The sequence below is a fragment of the Hyla sarda genome, chromosome 4 (genome assembly GCF_029499605.1).
Source record: "Hyla sarda isolate aHylSar1 chromosome 4, aHylSar1.hap1, whole genome shotgun sequence".
Taxonomy (NCBI): Eukaryota; Metazoa; Chordata; class Amphibia; order Anura; family Hylidae; genus Hyla; species Hyla sarda.
In genome coordinates this window covers 353865551-353892860 of record NC_079192.1, presented here as the reverse complement: position 1 = coordinate 353892860, position 27310 = coordinate 353865551, and positions in this window count along the sequence as shown.

The following is a 27310-nucleotide window of genomic DNA, read 5'->3' as shown; positions in this document are numbered from 1 at the left end:
GTGACTCCTTCTCTTCTGAGACCTGTAGTGCGCCAGCAGAGCACTTTTCACCCCCATATGGGGTGTTTTCTGAATTGGGAGAAATTGGGCTTCAAATTTTGGGGGGTATTTTCTGCTTTAACCCTTTGTAAAAATTTAAAATTTTTGGGAAACCAAGCATTTTAGGTAAAATGTATTATTTTTTTTTACATATGCCAAAGTCGTGAAACCCCTGTGGGGTATTAAGGTTCACTTTACCCCTTATTACATTCCCCAAGGGGTCTAGTTTCCAAAATGGTATGCCATAGGGTTTTTTTTTTGCTGTCCTGGCACCATAGGGGCTTCCTAAATGCGGCATGCACCCAGAGCAAAATTTGCTTCAAAAAAGCCAAATGTGACTCCTTCTCTTCTGAGACCTGTAGTGCGCCAGTAGAGCACTTTTCACCCCCATATGGGGTGTTTTCTGAATCGGTAGAAGTTGGGCTTCAAATTTTGGGGGGTATTTTCTGCTTTAACCCTTTGTAAAAATGTAAAATTTTTGGGAAACCAAGCATTTTAGAAATTATTTTTTTTTTTTTACATTTGCAAAAGTCGTGAAACCCCTGTGGGGTATTAAGGCTCACTTAATTCCTTGTTACGTTCCTCAAGGGGTCTAGTTTCCAAAATGGTATGACATGTGGAGAGTTTTAGCTGTTCTGGCACCATAGGGGCTTCCTAAATGCAACATGCCCCCCAAAAACCATTTCAGAAAAACGTACTCTCCAAAATCCCCTTGTCGCTCCTTCGCTTCTGAGCCCTCTACTGCGCCCGCCGAACAATTAACATAGACATATGAGGTATGTGCTTACTCGAGATAAATTGGCATACAAACACAAGTAAAAATTTTCTCCTTTTACCCCTTGCAAACATTCAAAAATTGGGTCTACAAGAACATGCGAAAATGTAAAAAATGAAGATTTTTAATTTTCTCCTTCACTTTGCTGCTATTCCTGTGAAACACCTAAAGGGTTAACACACTTACTGAATGTCATTTTGAATACTTTGGGGGGTGTAGTTTTTATAATGGGGTCATTTGTGGGGTATTTATAATATGAAGACCCTTCAAATCCACTTCAAAACTGAACTGGTCCCTGAAAAATATTGAGTTTGAAAATTTTGTGAAAATTTGGAAAATTGCTGCTGAACTTTGAAGCCCTCTGGTGTCTTCCAAAAGTAAAAACACGTCAATTTTATGATGCAATCATAAAGTAGACATATTGTATATGTGAATCAAATTTTTTTTTTTGAATATCCATTTTCCATACAAGCAGAGAGCTTCAAAGTTAGAAAAATGCAAAATTTTCAAGTTTTTTTCATCAAATTTTGGTATTTTTCACCAAGAAAGGATGCAAGTTACCATAAAATTTTACCACTATGTTAAAGTAGAATATGTCACGAAAAAACAATCTTGGAATCAGAATGATCATTAAAAGCATTCCAGAGTTATTAATGTTTAAAGTGACAGTGGTCAGATTTTCAAAAAACGCTCTGGTCCTTAAGGTGTAAAATGGCCTGGTCCTTAAGGGGTTAAGGACCTTTGGAGGCTCTATGATGTATGCAATCCCATTACTCTGTGTAATGGTGAATGACAGATGTTCGGACCAATCGGATTCACCCCGCCACCTGCCCATATAAGGGAGCGGCGGCCATGCTCTCTTTCTCTCTTGTTACTGGGCTGTCAAACGAGAAGGATCTGCGCAGCAACTATCGCAGTGAGTTAGGCCCGAGCCTTGCAGCAATTCAAAATAGAGAGTGTATCAATCCCCAGACACTCTGCAGCATCACCGGACCTAATATAACCCCTAAATCCGGACGGATCTGCAAATATCTACCCTAAATTCAGAAACTTTCTAAATAGCTCAAGGTCCGCAACAACTGTCAGTCACTGAGGACTGTTTGCATGAGACTGTTACTGTACCTTGGATGTATCCCAAGCACTTAAGTAAAGTTGTTCAAGTTCAATCTCCTTGTGGACCTTCAGTCATTTCATGCACCTATCGTTACTGGGAAGGGCGGCGATAGGCCGAAGCATTACCTCAGCATACCAGCCCTCAGCCTGGCGTCACGAACTATAGGGTTAACATTAACCCCTCATATACCGATACCATACCACCACTACCATACACCCCCCCCCCCCCCAAGGGCTACCACAAAGCCTTTTTGGCGTTGCACGAACAGGATACGGGTGTGTGCCTACTATTGCCACTAGTAAAAGTGTACTCCCCCCCAGAAAAAGAACTTTATCTATGTACTGTGACTTATACTCCGGAGTAAGGGGTTGCGCACACGGTCCTGTGTGGAGGAAGTGCGCATGTAAAGTAAGGGGGAGGCGAACAGTACAGCGGAGCTACAAGTTAGCGCGGGACATCCCGGTGCACGTGATCCAGAGACCCCGCCCACCGAAGCTCTCGGTGCCGCGGCGGCCATTTTGTTGGAGCCTAGTGCCAGAAACCAACAAAGAGAGACAGCTCAGTGCGGGAAAAGGCGCAGAGTGCGACAACGGGCTGGAAGCTGTGAGGAACGGGACTCTTAGACATCAGATTACCGAATTGAAGTCCCGCATAGAGTCGCTTCAGCTGCCGATCAACGCACTCAAATTTCAATTAAAGGCTGTTGAGTTTCAGGTCACCGCTCTCAAATTTGAAATCTACGATCTCAAGTTCCAGATTGAAGAACAACTGCGCATTTCTTTGGGACCTAGGAATCAAAGATCTATTTAAAGGGCCAGCATACCAAATACAGAGATGTCAGAACCTGCAGCCCCACAGTCCCCACCTGAACAGCAAGGGGGCGATGCTCCAGTGGCCCCACCAATGAGGTCTTCACCCCAAGCCAGAAGAATGTTGCCGCCTTCACCAATGCTCTCGACCTCACAAGGATGTGCTCTGCCTGTGATGCCAGCAAGACCTCCAGCACAGGTTGAACAGGACCCAATCAGCCCACCTTCAGTCTCTTCCTATGTGTTGGGAGCCCCAGTTGCTGCACCTGTCTTCTTGGGGAATCCTGTGCTTCCCACCTACAATGGTGACCCTTTTACATTAAGAGACTTTAAAGAAAAATTCTACAGCCTCTTTGCATTTTATGCACTTCCCCCTCATCAACAGGTACAGCTGCTTCTGGGACAACTCCAGGGACCCGCCTTGGAAGAACTTCGCACCTGGCCAGCGGCTGATAAAGCTACAGTGGGACAGATTTTTGAAGGACTTTCTCAAGTGTTTGAATCTCATTCTCCCTCGGAGGTATGCCTCCGACTCTATGAACGACGCCAGAAGTCAGGTGAAACCCTCCGAGCATATGCAGTTACTTTGCAGAGCACATTAGAGGCGGTACAAAAGTTGGACGGCATCACGCCCGATCAGGTTATTCGAGTACTGATGGACCGTTTTATAGAAGGGGCACTAAACAGATGGGACAAGGCCCAACTTAGGATGCTGGCCGTGCAAAATCCCGACATGGCTTTCCCAGCTTTTAAGAGACTCGCGGTTAAAGTAATAGAGTCGGGACCTCAGACAGATGAGATTAGTGTCCCCGCTACTGAATCTCCGGGGCCCGCACCCCAGCCGCCTGTCCGTTCTCAATCTGCCCCACCAACACCTTTTCTAGTCCTTGGACAGCTGACTAACAAAACATTAAACAGAACATTGAACAGTTAGCCAAGGCCTTTAAAGAAATGGCGGTATGGCCAAATCCTTCTAGATCTGCAACACCACCGCCTAAGAAGGCTGACCCTCGTCCTGTTGCTCCAACTAGTATCCCTCCTGTGAGACCACCTGGAAGTCAGAGACCCGTCTATAGCTATTGTAACAAGAATGGACACTGGAAGAGCCAATGCTGGGCTTTAAACGGGTGTACCCTGGGGTCGAGGACCGCACCCCAGGAGTAGAGGTTGAAGGTCCAGGATCAACCAGCGACAAGAAGGGACTGTCTATGTATGTAGCTTCTTGTCCTTATGTACAGGTGATGATTGAAGGTGTCCGGTTACAAGCTCTGATAGATACAGGGTCTCAGGTATCCACTATTCCACAGGGGGTTTTCTATAAGTACTGGGGCCCAGAAAGGTTGTGTGACCCTCAGGAGTTCAGAGTAATTGCAGGGAACGGGAAACCAGTACCCAGGCATGGTTACTGGGAGCCCACGGTGCAGGTGGGAAAACATGTGTTAGGAAGACAGGGGGTGATTGTCACAAATGTTAGGGATGAGGGGGCAGCTGATTTCATCTTAGGCATGAATATTATGAGGCACTGTTTTGATGATATTGTCTGTGCACTGCATGCATCTATCCCTCACCTGTCACCCCCAGGCCGGCGAGCTGCACAACACCACCTCAAAATCCTCCAAGCAGAACAGAAGTTCGTAAATCATCAAGGAGAAATCTGTCGAGTAAGGATTCAAGATATCCGAGCCATTAGTCTACAGACAGAGACAGTTATTTGGTGCCTTGCCCGACCCGGGGTTAAAAATCAAGATTACCAAGCGCTTCTGGAACTCCTTCTACTGGAAGATTGTCCCTTAGTGTGAGCTGCTAAAAGCCTGGTAACCGTACAGAATGGGAAGGTCCCAGTGAGACTTATTAATCTCTCTCAAGTTGCGGTCCAACTACCCAAGTATACCCCAGTGGCTACTCTACACCATCTAGACGTCCGAGATGTAGTCTCGAAGTCACAGGTGGTCCAACGAGGACCTGACCAGAATCCTGCGGAACCTTCGTGGAGCCAACTACAGATAGGAGAAGAAGATACCCCCAAGGAACAGGTGGAAGGAGTCATCCAGGTGGCTAAGAAACATCAAGAAGCTTTCATCAAATTCCCCACAGACTTTGGCAGGACCACCATGATCAAACATAGGATTCTCACTGGAGACAATCCACCCATTAAAGAGAGACATCGTCCTGTGGCTCCTGGGATGTATCAGACCATAAGGAAAATGCTCGTGGAGATGAAAGAGGCCGATGTCATCCAGGAAAGCCAGAGTCCGTGGGCTGCACCTTTGGTCCTGGTGAAGAAAAAAGATGGAACTATCCGCTTTTGCGTGGATTACCGGAAATTGAACAACATAACTCATAAGGATGCCTATCCTCTCCCACGCATCGAAGAATCCTTGAGTGTGTTGGGGTCTGCCACCTACTTTTCCACACTGGATCTGACGAGCGGCTACTGGCAGCAGTGGTATCTCCAGCATTCATATTTAGGGGGGGCACATGGGGGGCCAGTGACAAAAGTGAGGGGGGGCAATTTTAAAACGTGTGTATGTTACACACACACTGTGCAGAACATGTAAAAAACATGTAAAAAAAATGTTAAAAAATTTAATTTAAAATTTTCGCACATTCTTGTTGCACAATTATTATTTTTTTCCCGTTTTTTGCCTTAGATTTTTGGGTAAAATGACTGATGTCACTACAAAGTATAATTGGTGGCGCAAAAAATAAGCCATCATATGGATTTTTAGGTGCAAAATTGAAAGAGTTAGGATTTTTAAAAGGTGAGGAAAAAACAAAAGTACAAAAACAGAAAAACGCCTTAAGGCCTTAAAACTTTTGGACACTACCATAAACTTTGATAGCGGCATCTAAAATGTTTATGTCAAAAAGCTGCCTGATTGGTGATGTCTGGCATTAGCTGAGGGTTCTAGCTAATGATTTATATAACACAGTGGGAGCAGGCACTGTGCGTACACATACGCCTTGTGTCCTTAGGTCTCATTTACACAGATGGATCCCCAGCATATTTTTTGCTGCGGATCCCCCGACAATGGACCCTACAGTCTGCCTCTATCTGTGCCTGCTCATAAGGGCAATCCTCCGCTACGAGCAGACACACTTTGATGTGTATACTCGCACACATCGCGGCTGCTCTCGGCCTAGCTCAGAGAGCAGGAGGAGCGGCCATGATGTGCGCGAGTATACACATCAAAGCGTGTCTGCTCGTAGTGACGGATTGCCGTTATGAGCAGGCACAGATGGAGGCAGCACTGTACGGTCCATTGTCGGTGGATCTGCAGCGTAAAATACACTGTGGATCCACCCCTGAATGAGCCCTTAGGGTACGTTCACACATACACGATGTGCTGTATATTTTTTGTAGCTGATTTTGCTACCTATTGAAGCAAATGGGTTGCAAAATCAGCTGCACAAAATATGCAGCAAAAATTAAGGGGTTAATGATAAACTAGCAGTGTGTTCACATGTTGTCCTTCCAGAGGGGTCACTTTCCCTCCTCCAGTGTCCACAGGTCTCCAACAGGTCACATTACCAGAAAAATTTATAGAAACATCGCGGCAAAAATTGCGCGGTTTTACCGTGATTTACGAAAAATCGCGGTAAAAACGTGCAATTTTGCTGCGATTTCCCCCAAAAAATTGTTCTGATAATGTGACCTGTGGACACTGAAGGAGGGAAAGTGAAGCTGCTCTTTGTTCCGGAGACCTGTCAGCTCTCGGCCCCGTCCTCTCCAGTGCTGGGGGCGGAACCATCATCAGGTACCTTCATCCCTGCTCTGCCTGTCTCTGCTAATGATACGCAGACCAGTGCAGGGATATCCTCAGCAGCTGCAGCGGACTCTTTACCCAGCCGGTCAGTCCGCCCCTGGCCACCGATACTAGTATCGGGACATCCCTATTTATTTTAAATTGGGGGGCACAAGGGGGGCACGGCCTGATCTAGGGGGGGCCATGGCCCCCTGTGGTCCCCCCTAGCGACGCCACTGACTGGCAGGTGCCAATGGCGGAAGAGGACAGAGAGAAGACCCCTATGGGTCTCTTCGAGTTTAAAAGTATGCCCTTTGGACTGTGTAATGCAACAGCTACTTTACCATGCCTAATGGAGCAATGCTTGGGGCACCTTAACTTCTGTTAAGGTTCCCCAAGTGTTTTGTTGTATTTAAATGACGTCATAGTCTATTCTCGAACATATCAGGAACACCTGGATCACCTAAAAGAAGTTTTCCAAGTCCTTATCCGACATGGACTCAAGGTTAAACCGTACATGTTTTACCTTCAAATTTCCAGGAATTTGCAACGTACAATGTTGTCGCATAAATGTAATTGGGTTCATGTATTTGGTTTTCTTGACAACATTCGAAATCGTAAAAGACATATAGATCACTTTGTTTCTTTGCTTTGTAGCGCTGCATATAACAGAGATGATTGTCAAATCTATGCATACGGCCACCACAAGAGCTACACTTCAGCCCGCTACACTTATGTTTTTCTGCAGTATTGTACACAAATCGACAACAGCGGTCGCAAAATGTTTTGGTTCTACAAAAGTCTGGCTTATCTCTGGCTATGTTCTCATGTATCTCTAAGCACTCCCTGGAGCGGCAAAACACACGGCAGGTACTGCAGCGTGGTTGCGCTCCCACACTATCGGTACATGTTGAGCGTTCACATGAACGACAAAACAATTGACAGCTGTGGTTATTTTTATGGTGGTAGACCGAAGTACAGAGGTTACAAAAATAACACTCCCCGATGAACCCCTTGATATTTTTAATACCATAGTAATGGTCATCGTGGTGTAGAATATACACAATTTGGTCTGTAGGATTTTTACCAGTATGGAAATACTGCCAATCACCATTATTGTAGTATAGCACTTTAATGGTGATGTTCATACATTTTTCAAAATCAGCAATGGCATTAAAACTCACTAACTCATTGTCTGGTATAGACAGAGCAGCGTGTATCTGACGCGCCTGTTCCAATAAAACAACATCGCTAATAACCCCTCCGGATGTCGGAGCGTATAAACTAGCGCCCAAACACAGATTAGAGTCGTAATTGTTAAAGTCATACAACCAGCGCTTTTTCTGCTTGATTATCTGACTGTAAGCAATAGACTTTAACCGGCGCTTAGCACCACCTCTTCTATTCCTGATTACAGTGACCACTAGTTTTAGACACTCTGTGGCCAGGCACTGCGCGTTACTCTGCAATGCGGCCGCTACAGCATTTAGGAATTCCTCAACACTGAACTCGTCTCTGGGATGCTTCGACCAGAATATGGGGTCCAAGGACGGACCCCCTTCAAGCTGCAATTGAAAAAATTCCCCTGGGTTAATTTCCCTGATTATACCGTCCACTAAGGCCTGGATAGTGTCATGTACTACGCTCACAGCCTCTACAAATGAATTAATACGGTGCAGATTTACAAATCTAAAGTGATCTATATGTTCAATACCATTGAATGCACTCAGGTCTCTCACTCTATGAAAAAAATGTTCTAATATTTGGGGGTTGACGTTAAATTGAACAGAGCTCTCTGCCGGTGGCTGACTTGTATGGCTTTGTGAGGGTTGGGGAACACTGTTGGGTGCGTCTAAAGGACTGCCACAGGTCTGGGGTTGTGGTATGTGCTGTCTGTTACTGGGGGCCTCTAAAGGATCGTCACAGGCCTGGGGCTGTGGGGTGTAGTGTCTGTTACCGGGGCCCTCTAAAGGATCGTCACATACCTGGGGCTGTGGGGTGTAGTGTCTGTTACCGGGGCCCTCTAAAGGATCGTCACAGGCCTGGGGCTGTGGGGTGTAGTGTCTGTTACCGGGGCCCTCTAAAGGATCGTCACAGGCCTGGGGCTGTGGGGTGTAGTGTCTGTTACCGGGGCCCTCTAAAGGATCGTCACAGGTCTGGGAATGTGATGTATGGTTTGTGTTAGTGAGCTGTTCTACTGGGGCGGTCACAAGTCTGGTGGTGTGAAGTATGGTTTGTGTTAGTGGGCTGTTCTACTGGGGGGTCACAAGTCTGGTGGTGTGAAGTATGTTGTATGTTACTGTCAAGACCAAACATTTTCACAGACTGCTTTCTAACTTTAGGCTTTTTTTAAAGTGGTGATTTACCCTTTTTACGCTTGGGCAACCCACCGCCAACCATGCCTAGTCATAATAACCCATCCGCTGATCTCTCCCGCAAAACAGTGGAATATACATGTTGAAACATTTGGTCTAACTCTACTAATTCCAATACACTGTCATGGCCCGGCATGCAAGAAGAAAAGCTTGTATGCCTGTCCATTAATTTAGTCAGATAATGAATGACATCACGTAAATGACCGCTGGCATCATTCATTCTGTGTATTGTTGTTAGCAGCTCTTGCGGCCAGATATTGTTGTTAAGACTGTTCTGTGTAGTACTAAGAGGTGTGGATATTTGACTACTATGTGTGTTTATGGACTGATCCTCATGACAAACCCAAATATTGTTTGGTTTTATACAGGGTGACTCACCGATATCTTCTTGATTATCCCCGGTTTCATTATTTTCGGTTATCGCAGGCTGTAAATTTAGCCTTTTAGTTGACTTATGCTGAAAATGTGGTTGTTTTGTAGAAATGAGGGTCTTTGCAGCCTTGATGGGCCGCTTTCTGCAGATGGCAATACGAATATGGTCTGAAGATACATTTCTTGATAAGGGAGTGCTCCAGCCAGAGCCATATGCGTGCTCCATAGTACCTGCATTTGACGGAGGGGGCGTTTTGCATGATAGGGCTTCTTCTTCATCTAAAAGAACGAATTAAGTTAGTTATGAGTAAATAAGTTATGTGTAAATTATATACAACAGTGAAAATAAAAATATAGATATGCTTGTATAAATAAAACATGAATGCATTTTGTGTATTTTTAAACTCTAATAATATTAAGGTTACATTACCTTTTTAAGCCTCTTGAGGGGCCCTCTCAGGTTCTGTCGGTACAACTAAGGACTGGTTTTCGCAGACTTCAACATTGAGTACCTCCAAGCATGGCGCCACATCTATGGCAAGCATTTTGTTATCGTCAACATGATGCACTTCCGGAATCTCTTGAGCCGCAGTCAATATCTCGCTGTCAGTAACTTCAGGAATCTCTTGGGCCGCAGTCAACATCTCGCCGTCAGTAACTTCAGGAATCTCTTGGTCCTCAGTCAACATCTCGCCATCAGTAACTTCAGGAATCTCTTGGGCCGCACTCAACATCTCGCTGTCACTTACATGATGGAGCCCGGCCCACAAAGAATCAGATAAGGCTTGTATTGTAGCACCTTTAACAAGAATAAATATTTTTCCTTAACAATAATTGTGTGGATGTGTGTGTGTGAAAACATGAAAATATGAAAATACCAACTATTTACCTAAGTAAGCAAGGCTATCGAAATCATTTACAGCAACAAGTTTGTTTTGATGGGACATCTAGGAATAAAAAGTAAAAATAAATTGGTGTAAAATACATATTTTGATATTAATTAATTACACAATCCGCTAGAAAACAGACTGGAGAAAAGAAGCAGAGCTAGATGTTTTGTAGGGAGCGTAATAAGCCATAAAAATTTGGAAATAACAGGCAAACTAACAACGCCTTAAAACAACGCAAATCTAAAATTATAATTAATGCCCGTAGTGATACATAGACAAAAACCATAATGGCTAAACTATTCACGGCATACAACAGATATAACTTTAACCAGCGGCGTTGAAACATAATTATAATAACTACTTGAGATATATATATATATATATATATATATATATACATTCATGCATATAACAAAGGAGGAACGATAAAGCCTACACATAAGCTATTTACCATTTGTATTAACACAAAATACAAAATTTATAATAACTATACGGGCTACCAAAAACTAGATTAAATTACTAATAAAAAGCATAAAAATCACATAGCCCCGGCATGCAATTACAAAAAATGTCTATAAAGAGTAAATAGAGAAAAACTACTCACATTTTTGTTCAAAGACAGAGCTTAGTGGTTGTAGAGGGGCTCTGTCCTGCTGTTTGACAATGAGGACTGGAAATTTGTAAATGCCTATATACGCTCAAACAACTGTGTAGGCGTGTCCACACACCACAGGGTGTTGGAGGGGGGTCTGTGACAAGCCACAACCTCATTCAGAGACTGCTATATTAAATTAATAGTTAACATTGTATTAAGACTGTATAAAACATATGCTTGTTACGCCGAGCGCTCCGGGTCCCCGCTCCTCCCCGAAGCGCTCGCAACATCCTCGCAATTGCAGCGCCCCAGTCAGACCTGCTGACCGGGTGCGCTGCGATACCTCTCCCAGCCGGGATGCGATTCGCGATGCGGGTGGCGCCCGCTCGCGATGCGCACCCCGGCTCCCGTACCTGACTCGCTCTCCGTCGGTCCTGTCCCGGCGCGCGCGGCCCCGCTCCTTAGGGCGCGCGCGCGCCGGGTCTCTGCGATTTAAAGGGCCACTGCGCCACTGATTGGCGCAGTTGGCTTAATTAGTGTGTTCACCTGTGCACTCCCTATTTATACCTCACTTCCCCTGCACTCCCTCGCCGGATCTTGTTGCCATTGTGCCAGTGAAAGCGTTTCCTTGTGTGTTCCTAGCCTGTGTTCCAGACCTCCTGCCGTTGCCCCTGACTACGATCCTTGCTGCCTGCCCCGACCTTCTGCTACGTCCGACCTTGCTCTTGTCTACTCCCTTGTACCGCGCCTATCTTCAGCAGTCAGAGAGGTTGAGCCGTTGCTGGTGGATACGACCTGGTTGCTACCGCCGCTGCAAGACCATCCCGCTTTGCGGCGGGCTCTGGTGAATACCAGTAGCAACTTAGAACCGGTCCACCAGCACGGTCCACGCCAATCCCTCTCTGGCACAGAGGATCCACCTCCTGCCAGCCGAATCGTGACAATGCTATACATGAGCCACTACTTATATAGAAGCAGACATGGTGAGCACCCGTACGGAAAAAATACTGCATGATCAGTATTTCAAGGCTAGTTCAGCGGCTAGTTTCGCAGGGATTGATAAACTATATCGGACAGTTAAGAAATACGGAATAAATAAAACCGACTTACTTTCGTAGTTACAACACCAAGATGCTTATACACTGCATAAGCCCGTGCGCAAATTTTTTTCAAGAATTCCGGTATTTGCCCCCGATATAGACGCGCAGTGGCAGGCGGACCTTGTTAGCATGATTGAAATTTCCAAACACAATGATGAGATAAAATGTATTTTAACAGTGATTGACATATTATCAAAATATGCCTGGTGTGTCGGCTTATGGGATATTTTTAAAAGCGACAACCGTGTACCTCAGAAGCTTCAAACGGACCGAGGTCGTGAATTCATGAATAATGCTATGAAGAGTCTATGTAGCAGGTACAATATCCATCATTTTTTCACTACAAATACTGTGAAGGCCTCCGTAGTCGAACGGTTTAATCGCACCTTAAAAACTAGAATGTGGCGCTACCTTACTAAATATAACACGTAACGTTATATAAAAAGCCTACCAGACCTTGGGTGCAGTTATAACCGAACATACCACAGAACAATCCGCTGCAGACCTGTTGATGTATCAAAAAGAAATTCTTTACAAATATGGCGGAATATTTATGCCAAGACCTTCTTAAACCTTAAAGTTATCAAGCCTGTATTAAAAATTGGGGATCATGTAAGAATATTGCATTATAGAAACATTTTCTCTAAGGCATACACGCAGAGTTATACAGATGAAATTTTTATTATTGCCGACATCAATACATGCTTTCACAAGCCCCTATACAAGCTAATTGATTTGCACGGGGAACAGATAGACGGAACATTTTACAGCGAAGAGGTCAAGAAAGTACCTACTGACGGCGACCGTGTCTACAGAATAGAAAAAGGATTGGAGAAAAGAAGATTCAGAGGCAAAACACAATATTTTGTAAAGTGGCTCGGTTACCCTGCAAAATGTAACAGCTGGGTTGAAGAAAATCAGGTGTTAGATATATAAATCATGGAGACAAAATCGTTTTATCTCACCCTACCATCAAACTCGTGTAGGGAATTATACCCCGCCAACACAATAGCGACCTACACCGTTAAGCTAGCGAAGCCTGTGCATCTTTCTGGAGCGTATGAAGTTGCTCTGACTGAAATACAGTACCCTCACACGTGGTACACTTTTGGCAGTCAAGAAGGCCTATTTTATATCGGTAAACCGGATGAAGTGCTAAAGGAATACTACATCAAGTCAAGGTTTTACACTAGTGTAGGAGAGGTTGTAAAGGCGCTAAACGATCGAATAGATAACTTGAAGATATCGAGCGAAAACTTTAAACTACGTTATGATACTGTAAAGAGGGCTGTCTTTACAACGGATTCATTTACAGTTCAGTTTGCCCCCGGTGAAAAGCTGGCGTATATTTTAGGCATGCAGCCTTTTGTTCATGATCCTGGAGAAAAAATCCACCTGGAGAAAAAACAGCTCGAGAAAAAGAATGTCTATGCCGATATCCACGCTGGCTTATATACATTATTTGTGTATACAGATATAATACAGCACCAGCTTGTGGGAGATAGCTATGTACAGTTATTACGAACTGTTGAGATAACGGGTAGAAACAATGAAATTGTCACCCTACACTATACCCGACCGGATTACATATCTTTGTGCACGCAGCGCTTTGATAGCATTAGTATCTCAATTTTATCAGACCAGGGAAAACCTGTTAAATTCAAGTACGGTAAAAGTATTGTGCGATTACATTTCAGACCCTGCAAGGAGTTGTCACGCTAAAAAATGCTGTCTCAAAGAGTTTATGGTGACCCTGCTGTATATGCGCGTTATTATGCACTTCAATCTGGACACGGGCCAGAAGGATTCCGCGGCGCTGAATACATGCACGGTGAGGGATTAGGTGGGGTATTCAGAACTCTCCTAAGGCGCGTTTTCTTCTCCAGATGGAGGGAGTGACCCCTCGTTCTTTGGGGGGGTTTTAACCTGGTACAGTTTTTCTCCATATTTTTTGTATGGGCCATTAACATACTTAAATACGTTTATCATATCCCCCCTTAAACGTCTCTTCTCAAGACTAAACAATTGTAACTCCTTTAATCGCTCCTCATAGCTAAGATGTTCCATGCCCCATATTAGTTTAGTCGCGCGTCTCTGCACCCTTTCCAGCTCCACAGTGTCCCTTTTATGTACAGGCGACCAAAACTGAACAGTATATTCCAGGTGAGGCCGTACCAATGCTTTATAAAGGGGGAGTATTATGTCCCTGTCCCTTGAGTCCATGCCTCTTTTGATACATGACAATATCCTGCCGGCTTTGGAAGCAGCAGCCTGACATTGCATGCTATTCTGTAGTCTGTGATCTACAAGTACACCCAGATCCTTCTCTACCAGTGACTCTGACAGCTTAATCCTCCCTAAGACATACGACGCATGCAGGTTATTAGTACCCAGATGCATAACTTTACATTTATCCACATTGAACCTCATTTGCCAAGTGGATGCCCAGACACTTAGTCTATCCAAGTCATCTTGTAACTTATGCACATCCTCTATAGACTGTACCGTTCTACAAAGCTTGGTGTCAACTGCAAAGATAGAAACAGAGCTGTTAATACCATCCTCTATATCATTAATAAATAAATTAAACAACAGCGGGCCCAGTATTGAACCTTGGGGTACACCACTAATTACCTAGGACCAATCAGAGTACGAATCATTGACCACCACTCTCTGGGTACGATCCATGAGCCAGTGTTCAATCCAGTTACAAACTAAAATTTCCAAACCCAAAGACCTTAACTTACCTGTCAGACATCTATGAGGGACAGTATTAAACGCTTTGCAAAATCCAGAAACACTATATCCACAGCCATTCCTCTGTCAAGTCTTCTACTCACCGCTTCATAAAAGCAAATTAGATTGGTTTGACAACTTCTATCCTTAGTAAACACATGCTGGCTATCACTTATAATACAATTATCCCCTATGTATTCCTGTATGTAATCCCTTATAAGTCCTTCAAACAATTTACCCACAATGCACGTTAAACTTACCGGTCTATAGTTTCCTGGGGAAGACCTAGAGCCCTTTTTGAAGATTGGCACCACACTCGCCTTGCACCAGTCCCTTGGCACAATACCAGACACCAGAGAATCTCTAAATATCATGAACAGGGGTACAGATATTACTGAACTTACCTCTCTAAGAACTCTTGGGTGCAATCCATCTGGCCCTGGAGATTTGCTTACATTTATATTACTTAACTTACCTTGTACCATCTCTACATTAAGCCAGTTCAGTACATTACATGATGTGTTACCAGCACTGACCTGGCCAATGTCAGCTCCTTTTTCCATAGTGTATACAGAACTAAAGAACCCATTCAGTAGCTCCGCTTTCTCTTGATCGCCTGTGACAACCTCCCCATTATCATTATTAAGGGGTCCTACATGCTCTGTCCTTGGTTTTTTTGCATTTATATATCTAAAAAAATATTTAGGATTAGTTTTGCTTTCTTTGGCCACCTGTCTCTCGTTTTGAATTTTTGCTGTTTTTATTACATTTTTACAGATTTTATTAAGCTCTTTGTACTGTTTAAATGTTATAGCTGACCCATCAGATTTGAATTTTTTGAAGGCTATTTTTTTGTTGTTTATTGCTCTTTTAACATCATTTGTCAGCCATGTAGGATTTAGTTTTAATCGTTTATATTTGTTCCCCTTTGGTATATATTTAGCTGTATAGTTATTTAGAGTTGATTTAAAGATGTCCCATTTACCTTCTGTATCAGTATTTGAGAACACCTCCCCCCAGTCTATGTCCTGTAGTGCAGCCCTCAGCCCAGGGAAGTTTGCCTTTTTAAAGTTATATGTTTTTGCCTTCCCCGCCTGTCTTTGTTTTCTACATTTTAAGTCAAAAGTAACTATATTGTGATCGCTATTACCAAGGTTTTCCCGCACAGTTACACTACCAACCAGCTCTGCGTTGTTGGAAATGATCAGATCCAACAAGGCATCACTTCTTGTTGGGTCCTCCACAAACTGGCCCATAAAATTGCCCCTGCAATAAATTTAGGAATTGTCGCCCCTTTGTAGTTTTAGCCTACCCCGGACCCCAATCTATATCTGGATAGTTAAAATCTCCCATTATTACCACTGTACCTGCCCGGGCGGCACTCTCTATTTGTTTATGAAGCCAAACTTCTATCTCTTCAGTGATATTAGGGGGTCTGTAGATTACACCAAATATTATTTTTTCAGTATTTCCCTCCTTTTGTAATTCTACCCACAGTGATTCCACCTCCTCAGAATCATCACACACTATGGCATCGTTCACACTGACTTTCATACCACTTCTTACATACAGACAGACTCCACCACCTTTTCTGTTCATTCTACCCTTGCGAAACAATGTAAACCCCTGCAGATTGACAGCCCAGTCATGCGAGGAGTCCAGCCATGTCTCAGTGACCCCAACTATATCAATATGTTCTTCCAGTATCAAGGCCTCAAGCTCCCCAATTTTATTTGCTAGGCTTCTGGCATTTGTGAACATACACTTTACATTTCCATCCTTTATGTTATTGGGGTTAATGGGATTCAAGGGTGTAAGTTTTATTTTCCTATGAAGCCTATTCCTATTAACTATTCTAACCCCTCCCTCCGCTCCACCCCCAGGTACATTTATAATTCCCACCTCTCTATCTACACTATCTTCCCCCTGTTTGCTGTAGGTTCCCTCCCCCCAAGTCCCTAGTTTAAACACACCTCCACCCTTCTAGCCATCTTCTCCCCAAGCAAAGCTGTACCCTCCCCATTGAGGTGCAGCTCGTCCCTACGGTAGAGCCGGTAACCGACAGCGAAGTCAGCCCAGTTCTCCATGAACCCAAACTCTTCCTTCCTACACCTGCTTCTGAGCCACTTGTTTACCTCGCTGATCTCCCGCTGCCTCTCTGGTGCGGCTCGTGGTACTGGTAGTATTTCAGAAAATACTACCTTGGAGGTCCTTGCCTTAAGCTTGCGGCCTAAGTCTCTGAAATCATTTTTAAGGACACTCCACCTACCTCTTACTTTGTCATTGGTGCCAATATGTACCATGACTGCTGGGTCCTCTCCAGCCCCGCCCAGCAACCTGTCAACCCGATCCGCGATGTGCCGAACTCGTGCGCCAGGCAGACAACACACTGTTCGGCGATCCCGGTCTTTGTGACATATTGCCCTGTCTGTCCCCCTAATAATTGAGTCCCCTACCACTAGTACCTGTCTGGCCTGCCCTGTACTCCTCCCTCCCTCCTTACGGGAGCAGACACCCCCCTGGCGGTCAGAGGCGGTATCCTGCTGCAGTTCTGCTAGCTCTGTAATGGCATCCCCCTCATCTGCCAAGCGGGCAAACTTGTTGGGGTGTGCCAGTTCAGAACTAGCCTCCCTGACACTTTTTCCCCTACCCCTCTTTCTAACTGTAACCCAGCTAACTGCCTGACTGTCCTGCAACTCCGTCCCACTGTCCTCCCCCACCTCTATTCCCGAGAGTGCCTGCTCAGTGAGCAGGAGACTCCTCTCCATGTTGTTAATGCTTCTCATTGTTGCCAGTCGCCCCTCTAGATGCAGGATCTGGACTTCCAAACGGACAACTAGCACACATCTCGCACAACAATATGCACCCTCAAACTGTTGTTCAAGAATTGCATACATTGAACATGTACATTGGACTGCATTTTCCAACATGGAGGCCATCTAGTTATGAGGATTTCACAAATGTATAGGCAAAAACAGACAGTCAAAATTACACTTCAAATTTTTTGTAGACCTTGTGGGTTCAGAAATTAACACTCACAGCGATCTCAACCTTCTGCTTTCAAACTCCTGTTTTTGAAACTCCTCTTTCACGCCCCCTCTTACACAGCAACACACAGAAGAGCAAGCTCTGAATAAGAGTCCCAAGCTAAGATTTATACACCTGTGCCCAATCTACTCCTCCTCCCCCTAGAGGTGAAAAAGAGAAAAAAATAAAATAAATAAAAATGAAAAAGGGAGAGAAAAAAAAATGAAAAAGGGAAAAAAAATGAAAAAGACATGATTATACATAGAAAGCTGCGCCATTTAACATCCGTCTACATGGACTACACCCAAGAGTTCTTAGAGAGGTAAGTTCAGTAATATCTGTACCCCTGTTCATGATATTTAGAGATTCTCTGGTGTCTGGTATTGTGCCAAGGGACTGGCGCAAGGCGAATGTGGTGCCAATCTTCAAAAAGGGCTCTAGGTCTTCCCCAGGAAACTATAGACCGGTAAGTCTAACGTGCATTGTGGGTAAATTGTTTGAAGGACTTATAAGGGATTACATACAGGAATACATAGGGGATAATAGTATTATAAGTGATAGCCAGCATGGGTTTACTAAGGATAGAAGTTGTCAAACCAATCTAATTTGCTTTTATGAAGAGGTGAGTAGAAGCCTTGACAGAGGAATGGCTGTGGATATAGTGTTTCTGGATTTTGCTAAAGCATTTGATACTGTCCCTCATAGACGTCTGACAGGTAAGTTAAGGTCTTTGGGTTTGGAAATTTTAGTTTGTAACTGGATTGAACACTGGCTCATGGATCGTACCCAGAGAGTGGTGGTCAATGATTCGTACTCTGATTGGTCCCCGGTTATTAGTGGTGTACCCCAAGGTTCAGTACTGGGACCGCTGTTGTTTAATTTATTTATCAATGATATAGAGGATGGTATTAACAGCTCTGTTTCTATCTTTGCAGATGACACCAAGCTTTGTAGCACGGTACAGTCTATAGAGGATGTGCATAAGTTACAAGATGACTTGGATAGACTAAGTGTCTGGGCATCCACTTGGCAAATGAGGTTCAATGTGGATAAATGTAAAGTTATGCATCTGGGTACTAATAACCTGCATGCATCGTATGTCTTAGGGGGGATTAAACTGGCAGAGTCACTGGTAGAGAAGGATCTGGGTGTACTTGTAGATCACAGACTACAGAATAGCATGCAATGTCAGGCTGCTGCTTCCAAAGCCGGCAGGATATTGTCATGTATCAAAAGAGGCATGGACTCAAGGGACAGGGACATAATACTCCCCCTTTATAAAGCATTGGTACGGCCTCACCTGGAATATGCTGTTCAGTTTTGGTCACCTGTACATAAAAGGGACACTGCGGAGTTGGAAAGGGTGCAGAGACGCGCGACTAAACTAATATGGGGCATGGAACATCTTAGCTATGAGGAGCGATTAAAGGAGTTACAATTGTTTAGTCTTGAGAAGAGACGTTTAAGGGGGGATATGATAAACGTATATAAGTATATTAATGGCCCATACAAAAAATATGGAGAAAAACTGTTCCAGGTTAAACCCCCCCAAAGGACGAGGGGGCACTCCCTCCGTCTGGAGAAAAAAAAGTTTAGTCTCAAGGGGCGACACGCCTTCTTTACCGTGAGGACTGTGAATTTATGGAACGGTCTACCTCAGGAACTGGTCACAGCAGGAACAATTATCAGCTTTAAAACAGGATTAGATACATTCCTGGAACAAAATAAGATTAATGCTTATGAAGAAATATAAAATCTCATCCCTTCCCCAATATCGCGCCACACCCCTACCCCTTAATTCCCTGGTTGAACTTGATGGACATATGTCTTTTTTCGACCGTACTAACTATGTCTACTACGTCACAATATGGGAGTAATTACACAAGACATGTCCGGGCTTGTTCGCATAGGCATATGCATAGAAACCTACGTCATTTAGCCACCGCCTACTATTACACAAAGCGCGCACTATGAAGCCTATGCTATTCATTCAGAAAGCTTTGGCGCTGGAACTAGCATGCCGTACTTCTCTCCCCTAAAAGGTTAGTAGTTTTAGGTTTCTTTTTAGAAATATAACTGCGTGTCTGTGAATGACTTATTTCGCAATATACTGAATGAGCGGTGTGTATCTGTGTGTGTGTCTGTGAATTAGTGTTAGTATTTTTTAATCTACCGCATAGTAAAAAGCCTATTGTAAATTGTTATGCGGAATAATGTATGGCTGTCAAGGCCTGATTTACTTTAGTATAAACGAACCGTGATATAAACCGGTTTCATAACTAAATAAGCAATCTATGGGGCTGTATTTTCCTGATAGTTATTGTATGTGGTAAGCTAGGGAGTGGGGTCTGTGTGGTAGTTGCCATAGCAGCATGATGTCAGATGTTAGAGGTGGGGGTCGTGGGAGAGCTGAGAAACAGCATATGGCTTTAGTTACAACACGTGGGGGAGGGGGGCGTGGTCCCTGTCAAACACCGGAAGGGGCTGGCTGACGTGTTGGGATTTGGGACTATGGGGGCGTGGCTAGGACGGGGCTGGGGGCGTGGTACCTGTCAACTGACAGTTTGACATGATATGCCTATTCTCTACTACTGCAGTATAATGCTGTATACCTGCTACGAGCACATACCACAACTGCATGAAACAGCATGACACTGTGTGTGAACCCTGAGTGTACGAAGGCCATGAGCGTGTGACCAATTTAAGAACCATGAGGGTATGACAAAATGACATGTGCGTGTGAACAAAGTATCTGCCATGAGCGTATGAACCGTATAATTGAGCATGGGCAGTATAATGCCGTAACCAGTATGAAATACCGCTAGCAAATGAACAGTATGAAGTTTCAGCGTGTGAACCAGTAATAACGTGTTAAGCGCTTGGCTGTCATGAACGTAACATCGCATGAAATTAACGTAAGACCACGTACATGCCAAGAACATATGAACAGCATGAAAGTCAAGAGTTTGTGGACTGTATAAAAAAAAAATTTGAAACCCCATTTCTTCTGAGTAAGAACATACCCCATATGTGGATGTAAAGTGCTCTGCGGGTGCACTACAATGCTCAGAAGAGAAGGAGCGCCATTGGGATTTTGAAGAGAAAATTTGTCCGGAATTGAAAGCCACGTGTGTTTAAAAAGGCCCCATAGTGCCAGAACAATGCACCCCCCACATGTGACCCCATTTTGGAAACTACACCCCTCACATAATGTAATAATGGGTGCAGTGATCATCCCCCCCCCCCCCCCCCCACAGGTGTCTGACAGATTTTTTGAACAGTGGTCTGTGAAAATGAAAAATGTAATTTTTCATTTGCTCAGCCCACTGTTCCAAAGATCTGTCAAATGCCAGTGGAGTGTAAATACTCACTGCACCCCTTATTAAATTCTGTGAGGGGTGTAGTTTCCAAAATGGGGTCACATGTGGGGGGTCCACTGTTCTGGCACAGCGGGGGCTTTGTAATCGCACTTGGCCCCTGACTTCCATTCCAAACAAATTCCCTTTCCAAAAGCTCAATGGTGCTCCTCCACTTCTGAGCATTGTAGTGCGCCAGCAGATCCCTTGACGTCCACACATGGGGTATTTCTATACTCAGAAGAAATGGGGTTACAAATTTTTGGGGTAATTTTCTCCTATTACCCCTTGTAAAAATTTTAAATTTTGGGAAAAACCTGCATTTTAGTGAAAAAATAAGTTTTTTTCATTTACACATCCAACTTTAACAAAACGTCCTGAAATACTTGTGAGGTGTTAAGGCTCACTATACCCCTTGTTACGTTCCTTGAGGGGTGTAGTTTCCAAAATAGTATGCCATGTGTTGTTTTTTTTTGCTGTTCTGGCACTATAGGGGCTTCCTAAATGCGACATGCCCCCCAAAAACCATTTCAGCAAAATTTGCTTTCAAAAAGCCAAATGTGACTCCTTCTCTTCTGGTCATTGTATTTTGCCCGCAGAGCATTTTACGTCCTAACATGGGGTATTTCCATACTCAGAAGAGATGGGGTCATAAATTTTGGGGGGCATTTTCTCCCATTACCCTTTCTAAAAATGGTAAATTTGGGGGGAAAACTGCACTTTAGTGAAATTTTTTTTTTCTTTATTTACACATCCGACTTTAACAAAAAGTCATCAAACACCTATGGGATGTTAAGGCTCACTGGACTCCTTGTTATGTGCCTTGAGGGGTGTAGTTTCAAAAATGGTATGCCATGGGGGGGATTTTCTGCTGTTCTGGCACCGTAGAGGCTTCCTAAATGTGACATCCCCCCCCAAAAACCATTTCAGAAAAATTGGGTTACAAATTGTGAGAGGATTTGTCTCCTTTTACCTCTTGTAAAAATTCAAAAACTGGGTCTACAAGAACATGCGAGTGTAAAAAATTTTGAAATTTCTCCTTTATTTTGCTGTTATTTCTGTGAAACACCTAAAGGGTTAACACACTTACTGAATGTCATTTTGAATATTTTGAGGGGTGCAGTTTTTATAATGGGGTCATTTGTGGGGTATTTCTAGGCCCTTCAAATCCACTTCAAACCTGAACTGGCCCATGAAAAATTACGATTTTGAAAATTTTGTGAAAAATTAGAAAATTGCTGCTGAACTTTGAAGCCCTCTGATGTCTTCCAAAAGTAAAAACATGTCAACTTTATGATGCAAACATAAAGTAGACATATTGGCCCTGATTTATCATTGGAAACCCGACAGTTTTTGTAATTTTTTTTTTGGTGCTTCAAGCAGTGGGGAAAAAAAGTACACTGAAACCCTAAAAGTCTGGTCGGTTTCTTAATAAATGAGTTGGAAACCTTAGTTTTGTTAGAGAAACACCCTTTTTTAGGCTTCTAAACTCTCTGATACATGCTGTTATGTCAATAGTCATTATGCATTGTTTTCTAAACTAAAAAAAAATATTAGTTATTTCTTCTGACAGGAAATTTGCTAATAACGCGAGAATTAGAAAGCTGAGACAAAAAAACCTGCCTGCGACAAAAAAAACTAAACGATTGCGACAGAACGTGCGACACAATAATAAATTGATAGGGAAAAAGATGGTCGGGTTGAAACCAAAAAAACAAACCCAACCCTACATTTTTGATAGATCAGGGCCATTGTATGTCTATTTTCCTTACAAGCAGAGAGCTTCAAAGTTAGAAAAATGCTAAATGTTCTATTTTTTCATAACATTTTTGAATTTTTCACTAAGAAATGATGCAGGTATCGACAACATTTTACCACTAACATAAAGTAGAATATGTCACGAAAAAACTATCTCGGAATCAGAATGAAAGGTAAAAGCTTCCTAGAGTTATTAATGCTTAAATTGACCGTGGCAAAAAACGCTCTGGTCCTACAGTGAAAATTGGCCTGGTCCTTAAGGGGTTAAATAACTCAATTTCATTCTTGTTTTTTTCCCCTCCCAGAAAAGTTCTCTTTCCATGGTTTCAATTGATTCAAAAACTCGTTCTCCTAACCAGACCGGACTATTGGTCAGCACAAACAGTAACTGGGGTAAAATTATCATCCTCAATAGGCCAATCCGGTCCGCCATACTGAGTGGTAGGCCTAACCATATTTTGATTTTTGCTTTTATTTTTCTCAAGATGGGCCAAACATTTAGTTCTGGGTATTTTTGGACTTGCTTTTCTATGTTTATCCCTAGGTACTGAAACGTTTCTCCATCTCTTATTATCTTTAGTCTCTCATGGGACATTTGTTTGTCTGAGGGCATTAATACTGTTTTGTTCCAGTTTATAGTTAATCCTGATTTATTCCCAAATTCCTCTACTTCCTCTATAATCTCCTTCAATATCTCCTGCATATTTTGGATATAGAGCAATATGTCATCTGCAAAAAGTTATACTCTGTCCCCCGACATCCAAACCCCTCTAGTCTCTTATTCCTGGGGGGACAAAGGACAGCCTTGTCTGGCTCCTCTGGTCAATTGAAATTCTTCTGATTGCACACCATTTATTCAAACCGCTGCCCAAGGGGAGTGATACAAAATTCCCATCCATTTCATAAATCCTTCCCCAAACCCATATCCCCTCATTACTGTCAATAGGTAGGGCCTTGACAGCGTCCAACGACAGGATGGGGCGGTCCCCCTCCCTCGTCTGTAAATTCCCAGTCTTCTCACAGTATACTCTGTAGTTCTTTCACTCACAATCTCACTGCTAAAATCTTAGCCAGTATTTTCGTATCGGTATTTAGCAGCAAGATTGGTCTATATGCGTCCGGCTCACACTCATCTTTCCCCGGTTTGGGAATTAACATTATTACTGCTTCCTTCATTGAGGGGGGCAGTATTCCTCTATTTAAGATGTCTTTAAATAATTTCACTAGTCTAGGAACTAAAATACTTGCATACTTTTTATACAACTCGAACGGTATCCCTTCCGGACCCGGAGCCTTTGACCTGGGTGCCTCTTTTACCACCTTCCATACTTCACTTTCTGTAATCTCCCCTTCTAACATATCCGCAGCTTCCTTCATTAGTTTTGGTAGCTTACATTTAGAGATGAGCGAACTTTTCAAAAATTCGATTCGGACGATTCTCCGAATTTTCCCGAAAAGTTTGTTTCGATCCGAATTTGTTCACGGCGAATCAATGTTAAGAAAGGCTATTTCTAGCCTACATACAGCCTCTATAGGGGTATAGAACACTTTGCTTGTCCTAAAACGCATATGGAGTGTGCTGGGGTAGTGAAATAACACTGTTATTCAGAATAGTATGCAGATTACCTACCGGCATCGCTCTTAGAATCACTGCCGCACAGCAGCACAATGACAGAGCCTGGTGGTGGCATCAGTGTCAGGAGACCATAAAGTGACTGAATGACATAGCGTGGACATGTTGGTAGCAAGAGGAGACCATTTAGTGGCTGAATGGCACAGCGTGGAGTTGGCTGATGCATTAGTACACTACACACCAGGGCTTCACAATCCCCCCCAAAAAAACACCACAATATATGACATTTGTGACAAAGATTTCTCATTGGTAGAACCCGCTATCCAAAAAAGTGAAATTAACAGACCCAGGCCCCACCTCTGCGGCATCAGTAACCCATATATTGCCTGAAGGACACAGCCTGGAGTTGGCTGATGCAAGAGTACACACCAGGGCTTCACAATCCCCCCTCCAAAATCAACACAATGAGAAATTTTTGTCAAAGATTTCTCATTGGTAGCACCCGCTATCCAAAAATTAGAAATTTCCAGAACCAGGCCCCACCCCTGCGGCATCAGTAACCCATATATTGCCTGCATGACACAGCCTGGAGTTGGCTGATGCAAGAGTACACACCAGGGCTTCACAATCCCCCCCGAAAAAACAACACAATATATGAAATTTTTGACAAAGATTTCTCATAAGTAGCACCCGCTATCCAAAAATTAGAAATTTCCAGACCCAGGCCCCACCTCTGCGGCATCAGGAACCCATATATTGCCTGAAGGACACAGCCTGGAGTTGGCTGATGCACCAGTACACACCCGGGCTTCACAATCCCCTCCAAAAAACAACAACATTTTTGAAATTTTTTAAAGAAATACCTTTGTGTAAGAACAAGTGCATATCCAACAGTTCACAAGACTCTATAATGCAGGACGGTGGACCACCCAAAGACATTCTTCTCAAAAATAATAAACCACACAATGTTTGAATTTTTTTTTTTACAAAAATTAATTCAAGCGCATCTGTCTCCAAAAGATCAGATCACCAAAGGACTTTTTTCTCCCAAAATGATGAAGCAGAGTTAATCCCTGTCCGTATCTTTTATTTATTTATTTTTTTTCATAAAAAAATCACACGCAACAAGCGTTCCTTTGTGTAATGATTAGCATTCTGGAAAATTCAATTTTATTACTGATAATATTATCAGTAACTAAAAAAAAAACACTACCCAAGAGTGTTTAACTACCCCATACATTGCACCAGGAGCAGTCAAGAGTAGGCCTCAGCAGTACCCAAGAGACTTTAATAACCTCCTACCTTTGCACGATCAATTGCGAGATCGAGCAATACCTGGTGTGTTATGCCCTCTGATTTCCGGGGCCGCAGGCGCGCTCCACTGAGCGGATTAGCGTGTCTCTATCTTTCATCGACCGTTGCTGGTAACCCGCTAACTCCCGGAAAGGTAAGCTGCCGCGAAGCAGGTGGTCTCCCCCGGGCACGTTTGGCTCCAGAATTTCCACTACTGCCACACGACGCTGACTGCCAACCGTGCTACCGCCTTGCTGACTCAAGGGCAACCTGCAACTCTCTTCTCCCGATGATGAACCCCCCTTCTCCTGAGATCGAGCAATAACAGGTGTGTTATGCCCTCAGATGTCCGGGGCCGCAGGCGCGCTCCACTGAACGGATTAGGGTGTGTCCATCTTTTCTTGTAGCACCCGCAATCCAAAAATGTTAAATTCCCAGACCCAGGCCCCACCTCTGCGGCATCAGGAACCCATTTATTACCTGAAGGACACAGCCTGGAGTTGGCTGATGCACCAGTACACACAGGGCTTCACAATCCACCCCAAAATCAACAAAATTGTATACATTTTTTTTTTAATTTACAACTTTGTGTAAGCACAAGCGCATATCCAACATTTCAGAGGACTCTATAAGGCAGGACGGTGGACCACCCAAAGACTTTCTTCTCAAAAATAATGAACCACACAATTGAATTTTTTTTTTTAATTTAAATTCCTAGACCCAGACCCCACCTCAGCTGCATCAGTAACCCATAGATTGCCTGAAAGACACAGCCTGGAGTTGGCTGATGCACGAGTACACACCCGGGCTTCACAATCCACCCCAAAAAAACGCAATTTTTTTTGAAATTGTCTGACAAAGTACCTTTTTGTTAAAACAAGTGCATATACAGCAGTTCAGAAGACTCTATAATGCAGGACGGTGGACCACCCAAAGACATTCTTCTCTAATATAATAAACCACACAATATGTTCAATTTTTTTAAATAATTGAAATTCCAAGACCAAGGCCCCACCTCTGCTGCATCAGTAACCCATATATTGCCTAACGGACACAGACTGGAGTTGACTGCTGCACGAGTACACACTACACACCCGTCACCCGGGCTTCACAACCCACCCAAAAAAAACGCAAAGTTTTATCGAAATCGTCTGACAAAATACCTTTTTTTTAAAAACAAGCGCATATACAGCAGTTCAGAAGACTCTATAATGCGGGATGGTGGACCACCAAAAGACATTCTTCTCAAAAATAAAAAACCACCCAAAATTACTACATGTGTGTAAGCGCATCTGTCTCCAAAAAATCAGATGACAAAAGGATTCTAATCGCCAAAAAGGATTAAGCAGAGATAATCCCTCTCCATCTATTTATTTTTTTTTTTTCATAAAAAAATCACACGCAACAAGCGTTCCGTTGTGTAACGGTTAGCATTCTGCAAAATTCAATTTTATTACTGATAAAATTACCAGTAAATTTAACAATAACACTACCCAAGAGTGTTTAATTACCCCATACATTGCACCAGGAGCAGTCAGGAGTAGGTCTCAGCAGTACCCAAGAGGCTTTAATAACTCCTTACCTTGCCCGATCAATTGCGAAATCGAGCAATAACATGTGTCCTGGGCCGCTCTAGCGCTCCACTGAACGGATTAGCGTGTCTCTATCATTTAAGGACAGGTGCGTGTTGCACGCTGAAACAAGTTTCTGATAGGGATCTGTGATTGCAATTCTTTAATCTTAAAACGAGGA